Source organism: Arachis ipaensis, chromosome B7, assembly GCF_059453495.1.
Source record: "Arachis ipaensis isolate K30076 ecotype BB chromosome B7, ASM5945349v1, whole genome shotgun sequence".
Classification (NCBI taxonomy): Eukaryota; Viridiplantae; Streptophyta; class Magnoliopsida; order Fabales; family Fabaceae; genus Arachis; species Arachis ipaensis.
Genome location: NC_142442.1, coordinates 106,098,483 through 106,108,536, shown reverse-complemented (window position 1 = coordinate 106,108,536; position 10,054 = coordinate 106,098,483). Strand labels below are relative to the sequence as shown.

The 10,054-nt window shown below is 34.8% G+C and overlaps 1 non-coding gene across 1 annotated transcript; it reads right to left on the bottom strand.

The window, feature by feature from the left end:
* Positions 1-9,427: 9,427 nt before the first annotated feature.
* On the bottom strand, positions 9,428-9,534 carry LOC148553633 (small nucleolar RNA R71). Its single transcript, XR_015893283.1, has one exon. It is a non-coding gene; the product is annotated as a small nucleolar RNA R71 (small nucleolar RNA).
* Between the last annotated feature and the right edge of the window lie 520 nt (positions 9,535-10,054).

The window sequence follows — 10,054 nt, the reverse complement described above, 5'->3', positions numbered from 1 at the left end:
TAAACCCCGATTTCGTGGTTTATCTTGTGCTTATTTTGGGAGATTTAATCAATATTTCTCACACTTATTCACAAGAAATGCAGGGTTTTGTGTTCACTTCCCAATATTACTCTATGATGAAAAACATGCTTATTTTGCCTTGGAATTGCCATATTTTAATCCTCTTCTATTGCCATTCGATGCTGTGATGTTTTTGTTGAGTAATTTCAGGAATTATAGGGTAGGGATGACTTAGAAGATAGGGAAAAAGCATGTACAAAAAGGGAGAAACATGAAGAATTGAAGTCTTGGGAGCAGCAGCATCGGCGCGTCCGTGCACTCCACGCACACGCGTGGATGGGATTGGCTGGAAGCGGCGCGAAAGGATGGACGCATCCGCGCATTTTGGAAGATTCCTATCGACGCGCACGCACAACTGACGCGCACGCGTGGATCACAAAAGTAATCAGCGCGCACGCACGCAAGGCGCGCACGCGTGGGAAGCTGCATGTGACCTCATTAAGAGAAATCGTGCCTGGCGATTTCTGAGGCCAAGGAGGCCCAATTTCAAGCTGTTTCTGCATGGAAAAGACCCAAGGATGCTAGGGGGAAAGAGAGAGATGACTCATTTCACACTAGGACACATTTTTAGCTAGTTTTTGGTTCTTTGGTTATTCTAGAGAGAGAAACCATTGTTCCTCTCTAGATCTAGTTTCTATTTTGATCTTCCCTTGTTGATTTGTGAATTGGATTTTGTTAATTACAGTTTTAATTGTTAAATTTGAATTCCTTGTTACAATCTTGCTTACATTTAGTGATAGTTTTATGATTCTTGTCAATTGTCATTTTATACCCATTTCATGAATGTTGTGAATCTTGACTTGTTGATATTGCATTGATGATTTCTATGTTTAATCTTATTGATTACTTAATTGTATGTTGATAATTGTTAGTGGGTATTTGTGGAATTCAATTTAATTGCTATTTTGAACATGTCTTTTATTAATGCTTACCAAGTGTTTGATGAATTGTTTACTTTGATTATGGAGTAGTCTTTTTCACTCTTGGCCTAGGTCAAGGGAATTGGGTAAACTTGAGTCATTGGGTCTAACAGATTTGATGATTTCGGAGCCCTTGGTGGTCAATTTGATACTCATTGACGCCAACCCACTACTAATTTAATTAGTAGGTAGGTTGGGACTTATGGGTTGATGTGGCCAAAGCCATTTGACATACCTCAAGTCTAGGGGTAGATATCACGTACTTAAGACTTTGGGGGTAGACCTAATGAGTTTGGTTTCTCATAATTGTCAAGATATAGTTGTTGGACAAGGATTGTGATCCCAATTCCCATGCCTAGTCAAGAGTTATTTTTATCATTCATATTTGAACCCAATTTCCAATTTCAATTGCCTTAGTTATAGTTACTTGTTTGGTTTAAGTAGAATTAAATAGAATATTTCTTGTTCATTGGAATTGCTCAAGTTTTACTTAGGTGGTTGAATTAATTTATTACAATTTAAGATTACTTGCTTGTTAAGATTTCCATTTATTTTCATGCTCATAACTCACAACCCCGGATTTCTAACCAATGTCGAAGCACATGTTTGCCCATTCTTTGTGAGACGACCCGAGGTTTGAATACTTCGGTTATTTCTATTGGGGTTAAACTTGTGACAACCAAATCCCGCTTCTAAATTTGACCCCCCCCGGAGGATTGTTGTTGGTAGAGCTATACTCATGACGAGGTGTTATTAAAGAGAAATCTACCAATACACCGCTGGGGCGTACGTCACAAGGTAGCCACAAATTCTAGTGTCTCCCTTTGCATTTCTCCTTGTCCTTGAAGTATAAGGCTAAGGGTTTCATCCATTGAGGATTGGGAAGGATAAGAGGGTTCATTGTCTTGGAGAAAGGGTTCATAATAGGAAGGTGATTTTTCTTGATAAGGATGTGGTAGTGTGTATTGAGATGGTTCTTGGGAGTAGTGATCTTGGGATGGTGGTTCCATGTATGGCTCATATGTTTCAAAAGGTGGTTGGTAGGGTGGAAATGGGTCAAGGTCATATGGAGGTGTTTGGTGAAAAGAGGCTTGTGAGTATGGTTGAGGTTCATGTTGAGGATATGACTCATAGGCATATGGTGGTGGTTCTTGAAAGTCACAAGGAGATTCACCATAGCCATTGGATTGATATGCGTCATAGAATGGCTATTCTTCATAGTGCATTGGTGGAAGTTGTTGCCATGAAGATTGATTATATGCATATGGCTCCTCCCACCTTTGGTTATCCCATTCTTGATACACATCCTCATTGTAGTCCTCATTTCCTACAACATAGTGAGAACCAAACTCATAGCCAAAGTGAGAATTCATGATAGCAAGAGAAAATGAAAACAAAATCAAATAAGAAGCGAGAAAATTAAATCCTAAAACTAGCAAGTACTAACAAAGAAGCAAAAGGCAAACATATTCACAATATTAACATATATATAATAACCGATAACACAACACCATTTCAATTCCCTGGCAACGGTGCCATTTTGATGATTGGACTTTTGTGTGGTTTAGAATTCACAATTGAGATCTCGTTGCAAGTTTAGTTTCTAAACCAAAAATAGTCCTTTCATACAAACTATTGTTTGTCACAAGTAACAAACCCCTAAAATCTATAAACCGAAGTATTGAAGCTCGGGTCGTTCTCCCTAGGAATTGCAACAAAGTGTCTTATTATTGGTTATGGGTTGTATTTTGGGGTTTTTGGGATAAGAGACATGAAATGTAAATGGCAATGAAAATAAACTAACAACTAAAAAGGTCTTGGCAAAGGTTGGTGGTCAAGGATCTCTATCCTAACCACTAACCACAACATGAGAATTGGCAAGGATCAACCCCACTAAGTCATCCTCTAACTAATAAAGGAAAGTCAAGTGAGCTATGTCAATCCAAGACCACAAGTCCTAGTTCTCCACCAAATCACTTGGACATTAGTAACTGAAGAGTTCCTAAGTTACCTTCCCAAGCCAAGAGCACTAAAATCTACTCTAAAATCCAACCAAGTATTTTATCAAACACTTGGAAGGCATAAAAGGAAAGCATAGTAAAATTGCAAGAAAAGTAAATCTACAACTACAAAAGTAAGAGATTAACAATAGAAAGGCAAAACAATAGAAAAGTAAACAACATAGAAGGCATTAAAGGTAACAACATGAATTGCAAGAATTAAAGAGAGATCTAACTAGAATAGCAAGAGATCAACAATAGAAAAGGAAAACAATTATGAAACAACAAAGAACTTACCAATTGTATTGAAGAAGAAATGTAGATCTACAAAAGAAAGTTCGTAAACTAAAACTAACAATACAAAAGAATTACAAGAGAAGAAGAATTCTACAATCTACAAGAAAACAATTGAAGATGAAAGAGGAAAATTAAGAGAGAAGAAGAAGAAGTAGATCTAGATCTAAAACCTAATCATAATTCTAGAGAGAAGTGAGAGCTTCTCTCTTTAAAACTAACTAAATCATAATAAAACTCAAATAAAACTAAACTAATGACTAGATGTCTCATCCGCATTCAATCTTTGGGTCAAATAGCATCGGAAATGAGTTGGATTGGACCCACAAGGCTTTAGAATTCGCTGGCCACGTATTGCTTTAAGTGGATCATATGGCAGACACGTATGCGTATAGTGCGCGTACGCGTCACCATACCTATAGCAACTATGGAAAATATTATATCGTTTCGAAGCCTCGGATATTAGCTTTTCAACGCAACTAGAACCGCATCATTTGGACCTCTATAGCTCTAGTTATGGTCGATTAAGTGCAAAGAGGTCGACTTGACATCACTTAACAAATTTATCAAGGCATCTAATGGAATCAAAGGTAAATTAAATTTAGCTAATTTAAGACCTAAAAACATGTTTTCACCCTTAAGCATAATTAAAGGAGAAGTTATAAAAGCATGCTATTTCATTGGATAAATGTGGGTTAAAAGGTTATAAAATCCTCTAAATTCAATACAAGATAAACCCTCCAAATGGGTTTATCAGTCACTCCTTAATATAAGTGTATAACTCAAACTTTGAATACAAAACCCCTTTTTCTATATGAGTAAATGTGCGAAGACCTTTTCAAACATAAAATCATTTCTCAAAATAAACCTATAAATCGGGTTTCTAATACAAAGATCTTTTCTTAATAGAAATATATATATAAATCAGATTTTTAAAAAAAAAAATCACTTTTTCGTATATTTTTACAAAAACTCCGAGGGAACCTCCCCTTAGAATTCGACTTCACCACCCTTACGGGTTCCCTCACTTTTATAATTTCTCAACAGTTTACCAGCCTATCATTAAAACTTAATCACCATCGTACTAACACCATAATCAATTACCATTCACTTCCATAATAAAAAACTCCAGCATGGATCACAGTCTCAATTCAAATTCAATACATAAAATCCAATTCATATTTCAGTTTAACAAGCAATATCAAATTTATCAACATTCGCAATCACAATACAACCAATTCTCATCAATTAGACATACAAAATACGTATAGATCATTTGTAATTACTCAATAAGCTATTTGACATTCTTAAGTTAAAAACTTTTAATTTAAATAAAAACCCCAACCTTCGTATGAAATCAAAACAACGGAAATTTTGGAAAAGCTTTTCGATCGAGCTGCTGAAGAAGAAAATGTCAGAATCGGCTACTCCATCTCCGAGGCTCCTTCGGCCAAATTTTGCAAGAAGGAACAACAACTCCACTAATATTTTTCTCTTAAGTAAAAGTAATCTCAACGTGAAGAGGAAGAACATTCAAACACTTTTATATGATTAGATTTTTTATTGGAGTTACGGATTTATAGTAATCGGAGTCGGAAGCCTGGAGGTTCTACGATTTCTTTCCCTCGCTCTTGGTCACTCTTTCTTTCTAATCTTTCAATTTTGGTTTGGTTCCAAGAGAGGAAATGAAGATTAGATGATGACGATAAATATGATAGGAAATGATTAGGTGTCATGGTTATTAATGAAAGGAACATTTGTAACAATTATATACGTATATATGCATAGCAAGCCACGTTCTCAAATCTTTTCCTTGTTCCCAAAATGAAACCGCTGATGATGATGACTAAGGGTGATAATAATAATTAGATTAGTTTGATGACTTGTGGGTTTAAGCTTTGTTAGGTGTCAAATTATATACAAGGCATATGAGCCATGTTTCAATTTTTCTTTCTTTATTCCCTTAAAGGCTTCGGCCAAAGGAAAGAAAATAAGTAATAATATGATATCGTAATGATAATAATACAATGAAACTAAGAAATAATAATAATAATAATAATAATAATAATAATTTTATAATTATTAATTATTATTATTATTATTATTATTATTATTATTATTATTATAAAAATCATTTTTAATTTTTATCTATTAAAATAGTTTTTAATAAATAATTTAAACTAATAAAATAAGTCATAATTAAATTAAACTTCAATAATCATGAAGTTCTATTTAAAAATTTTTGGTAAATATTTTTTTTAAAATAAAATCTTAACAAATATAATGGCTCATAAATAACTAATTATTTAATTTTCAAAAATTCGGGGTCTTATAGTACACGTGGTCTCATTGATTTGAATTTGATATAGTTAGGTCATACAAGAAAGTTGTAATGGTTCTGGTGTCATTCCAGCCATATTCATGACTTTTTCTTAATTTGATTTCCTTCTTATTTATGTTTCTTACTTTAGTTGAAAAATCTGTAAGTTTAAAATAATCTTTGTAATATTTTTCAACTTCTTCAAGTGTGTTGAAAGTCATCTCAACCTTTGACACAAACTACTCATCAATATCATACAAAAATCACAAAAGCACAAGAAAGTTATAAGCACGACACTACTGTAAACTAACAACACAAATTATTCATATTCATAATCAAAGATTTTGTTAGCTCATTGCTAAATGAAAATCATATAAAAGTAAAAAATACAATAACTAATTCTATTTAGCACCAAATATATAGCATAAAAATCAATAACATAAACCACAAAATCATATATCAAAGTAACCACAACAAAATACACAACACCGATATTAATTCTACCTTGCACCAAATTATGTTTTAAACAACATTGAAACTATCATTAAACCTAACAAAAATAGATTGATCAAAAAACAATTTAAAACTCCTAGATTCAATTCAAATTCAAATCCTTAATCATCTACACTAATTTTCACAAAGAAAAATAAAATTATTCAATTCATATACAAAACTACTACACGAACATCAACTACTCACTAACTACATTAATTAAAGCAACAAATCAAACTTCGTTGAATTGATTTGATTCAGAACAATGATCTGATTTGTCCTAGTTTAACTTACCTAAACTTGCATCATACATTGTTTTTGAAAACAAAATTGCTATACGATTCGTATTTTACTGCTTGATTTAAAATATAAGTAGATATAAGTAGCCCTAATGATAACAACAAAAAAGATGGACGTACTAAACTATATAAAGACAAACATTGACAAATTTTGCTTATATCTAATAATCATAAAATAAAATAAAAAATTCACATCATGGTCATAATTGTAGTCACTCAACAAAGATCAAACAAGATACATAAGAAGTTTTAATTCTGTCACTTTGCGTAACTATGACAAAATCCATTACCTATCATTTATCTTTAACATGAGTTTGAGCAAGTGCTTAACCCTCAATGTCTACGCCCTTGATACCTAACTTTTAATCTTCATTTAGTAAATTGTTTCTTTCAACTCAACCAAGTAGCACATTATTTTGCATTGCATCCTTTTTGAAGATGGTACAGGGAGAGGAGTGAGAAACAAAAGTTTTTCAATAGTTTCACTATATAATGTCATCATATTCATGTCCAGTCACTTTGTAACACCCTAACTTTAGCACCTCATGATCGCACTAAAAGTCTGGGTGTTACCTACCTTTACTCCTTTAATTCATACTATATTTATTTAATATTGAGCCTTCACGAATACGAACCAAAATTTTAATTAAGAAAAACCAAAAAAGTATTTATTTTAAATCACTTATTCACAAAGGTATATATTCACATAGCTTTATATACGTAGACTTATTCAAATATTCTCAAATACAAGTCCTACCCCTCTAAAAACAAAAATAATAAACGACGAGGAGAAAATAAAGTCTAAGACTAAGCCAAATACAGGAAATACGAATACATATACATAAAACTCTGTAGTTAGGTCGCGGCTGATAAACCACTATTTTATGGTTTATCTTGTGCTAATTTGAGTGGTTTTTATCAAGTTTTTGCACACTTATTCATACAGTTTGCATGATTTTACAATTCCTTCCCATATTTTGTTCTATGACTGAAAACTTACTTCCTAGATCTATAAATTATATATTTTTAATTCCCATTTATACTATTCGATGCCGTGATCTGTGCGTTAAGTGTTTTCAGGCTTTACAGGGCAGGATTGGCTTAAAGGATGGAAAGGAAGCTTGAAAAAATGGAAGGAGCACAAGAAATAAAGGAGATAACCAGCGAGGAGCGACGCGCACGCATGGCTTACACGTGCGCGTGAATCAGAGTTCGCACGGTGACACGTGAGCATGCCTGACGCGTACGTGTGACATGCGAAGTTGACCAGCGACGCGTACGCGTGACATGCGCTACCTGCAGAAATCGCAGAAAACGCTGGGGGTAATTTTGGGCTGAGTTTGGACTTAGTTTTCAGCCCAAAAATACAGACTAGAGCCAGGGGACAAGCAGAGACTCAACACACATTCTCATTTGTATAGTTTTTAGTTTTAGATCGGAATCTTAGGGAGAGAATACTACTTCATCTAGGTTTCCTTTACATTCATACATTTCTAGTTTTATGCTTTTGATTTTGATATTGAGAAGAGTTACTACCTCCGTTGAAGTTTTTATTATTCTAGTTTGTTTCCTTATTCCCTTACTCTTTTAATTTCCATTAACCCTATTCAGATACGTATGTTTATGATTTTGGGATTTATTAATGCAAAGTACTATTTTTATCTTTAATTAATTTTTAGTTATTATTTAATTTATTATGTCTTCTTTTTATTCCCTTTATATGCCTCTGAACATTGTATTCATGTCAATGGAGTAGACTCCCAACTTGACTTGGGAGTTGATTAAAAGAAAATCCTTGAGTTGGAATACTCAAGTGTTAATTTTAATTGGAAGTTGTTGACTGGCTCTCTAGTCTCTGACTCTAATCCTTTCTTAGGAGAGGATTAGGACTTGGGATTCAAAGTTGGTTAGTTAGTTGCTTGACTTTTCTTTATTCAGTAAAGGATAACTAAGTAGAACAACAACCTCTTACTATTACACTTGGGGAAATCCAACAAGGATAGAACTTCTGATTAATCTTCTCCTAGTCAAGGCTTTTATTTTAATTATACAAGTTCTCTTGTTAATTTCCATTGCTTCAATTTATAATTATTTATTTTTCTGTTCTCTAACTCTAAAAATTCTCAGAAAAATTCCTGACTAATAAAATAGCACTCTTTTGTCAACTCGTTGGGAGACGACCTGGGATTTCTACTCCCAGTATTTTTATTCTAAAATTGTGACAACCCTTTCTAAATTGATAAGCAGATTTTTCATCGGTTAAGAGCTGTACTTGCAACGCTGTTCTATTTATAATTTCTTAATCGGCAATTTTCTGCCACGTCAATTTTTGGCGCCGTTGTCGGGGAGTTGCAATAGTGTGCTAAATTATTGGTTGGTGTAAATATTTTTAATTTTTTTTGCATATTTTATTTAATTTTATTACCATGAGCTGTATGTTTCTTTCATTGAATGACGTGTTCACTGCCTGATCCGAACTTAGCCGCGTTTGATCCTGAAATTGAAAGAACTATTTTACGTATTAGGCGAGCTCAGCGTCGGTTAGCCTCTGAGGGTGGTGAAGTGGTTCTCGCCAATTCACCAATCTCATCAGAGGGCGAATCTGAAGCGCCATCTGAGGAAGAAACAAGCTCCTTTTCTACTAATTCTATTGATTCACGTGCAGATAATATGGTGGAGCCCAGGAGGATTACACTACAGGAAGCATTAGCTCCAGAATTTACACTGCAACCGTATCAAGCGCGTCACCCAAATCTGGCTGCAGTTTTTGAACTGAAGACTGTGCTAATCAACTTACTACCCAAGTTTCATGGCTTACTTGCTCAAGAGCCTATCAAGCACTTTAGGAATTTCCAGACAGCCTGCTCTACTACTAGGCGTGATGATGCAGAAGAGACTACTATTTGGCTGTATGCCTTCCCATTTTCTCTTGAGGAAAAGGCAAGGGAGTGGTTCTACACTCAACCTGAAGTAGTCGTTACCATCTGGGATCTGCTCATAAGGGAGTTCCTGGAGAAATACTTTTCAGCTAAAGTTACAGATAGACTGAGAAAGGAGATTTCCTGTATTATCCAAGGTGAATCAGAGATCCTCTATGAATACTGGAAATGCTTCAGGAATCTCCTTGACTCATGTCCTCACCATAAGATTGACCAGATGGTATTAATCAGCTACTTCACACAAGGCATGAAGCCTCAGGAAAAAACTACATTGGATGCTGCAAGTAATGGCTCTCTGAAGAAGTACAAGACGGCAACAGAAGCATGGCAACTGATAGCCAATCTAGCTGAATCTACCCGGAATGCTAGGAATAGGAATAACCATCCCAAGGCTGTTGTGGAGGTTTCCTCTAGCAGTGAGACTACTGCTCTCACACAGACTCTGGGAGAGATGACCAACATACTGAAGCAGCTACAGCTAAATCAACAACAACCTCAGCCTCCCCCACCACAACAGAATCAACAGTTGGTTCCTCAAAGAGTGTGTGGAATATGTGCCTGTTATACTCATTACACCGATGAGTGTCCGCAGCTCCAACAAGAAGACAACACCTTGGCAGCTACTCAAAATTTCTATGACCACCCGAATTAAGGATACTATCAACAAGGCGGCAGTTACAACCAAGGTGGGAACTATAACCAAGGTTGGCGAGATAACTCCAACCAAGGG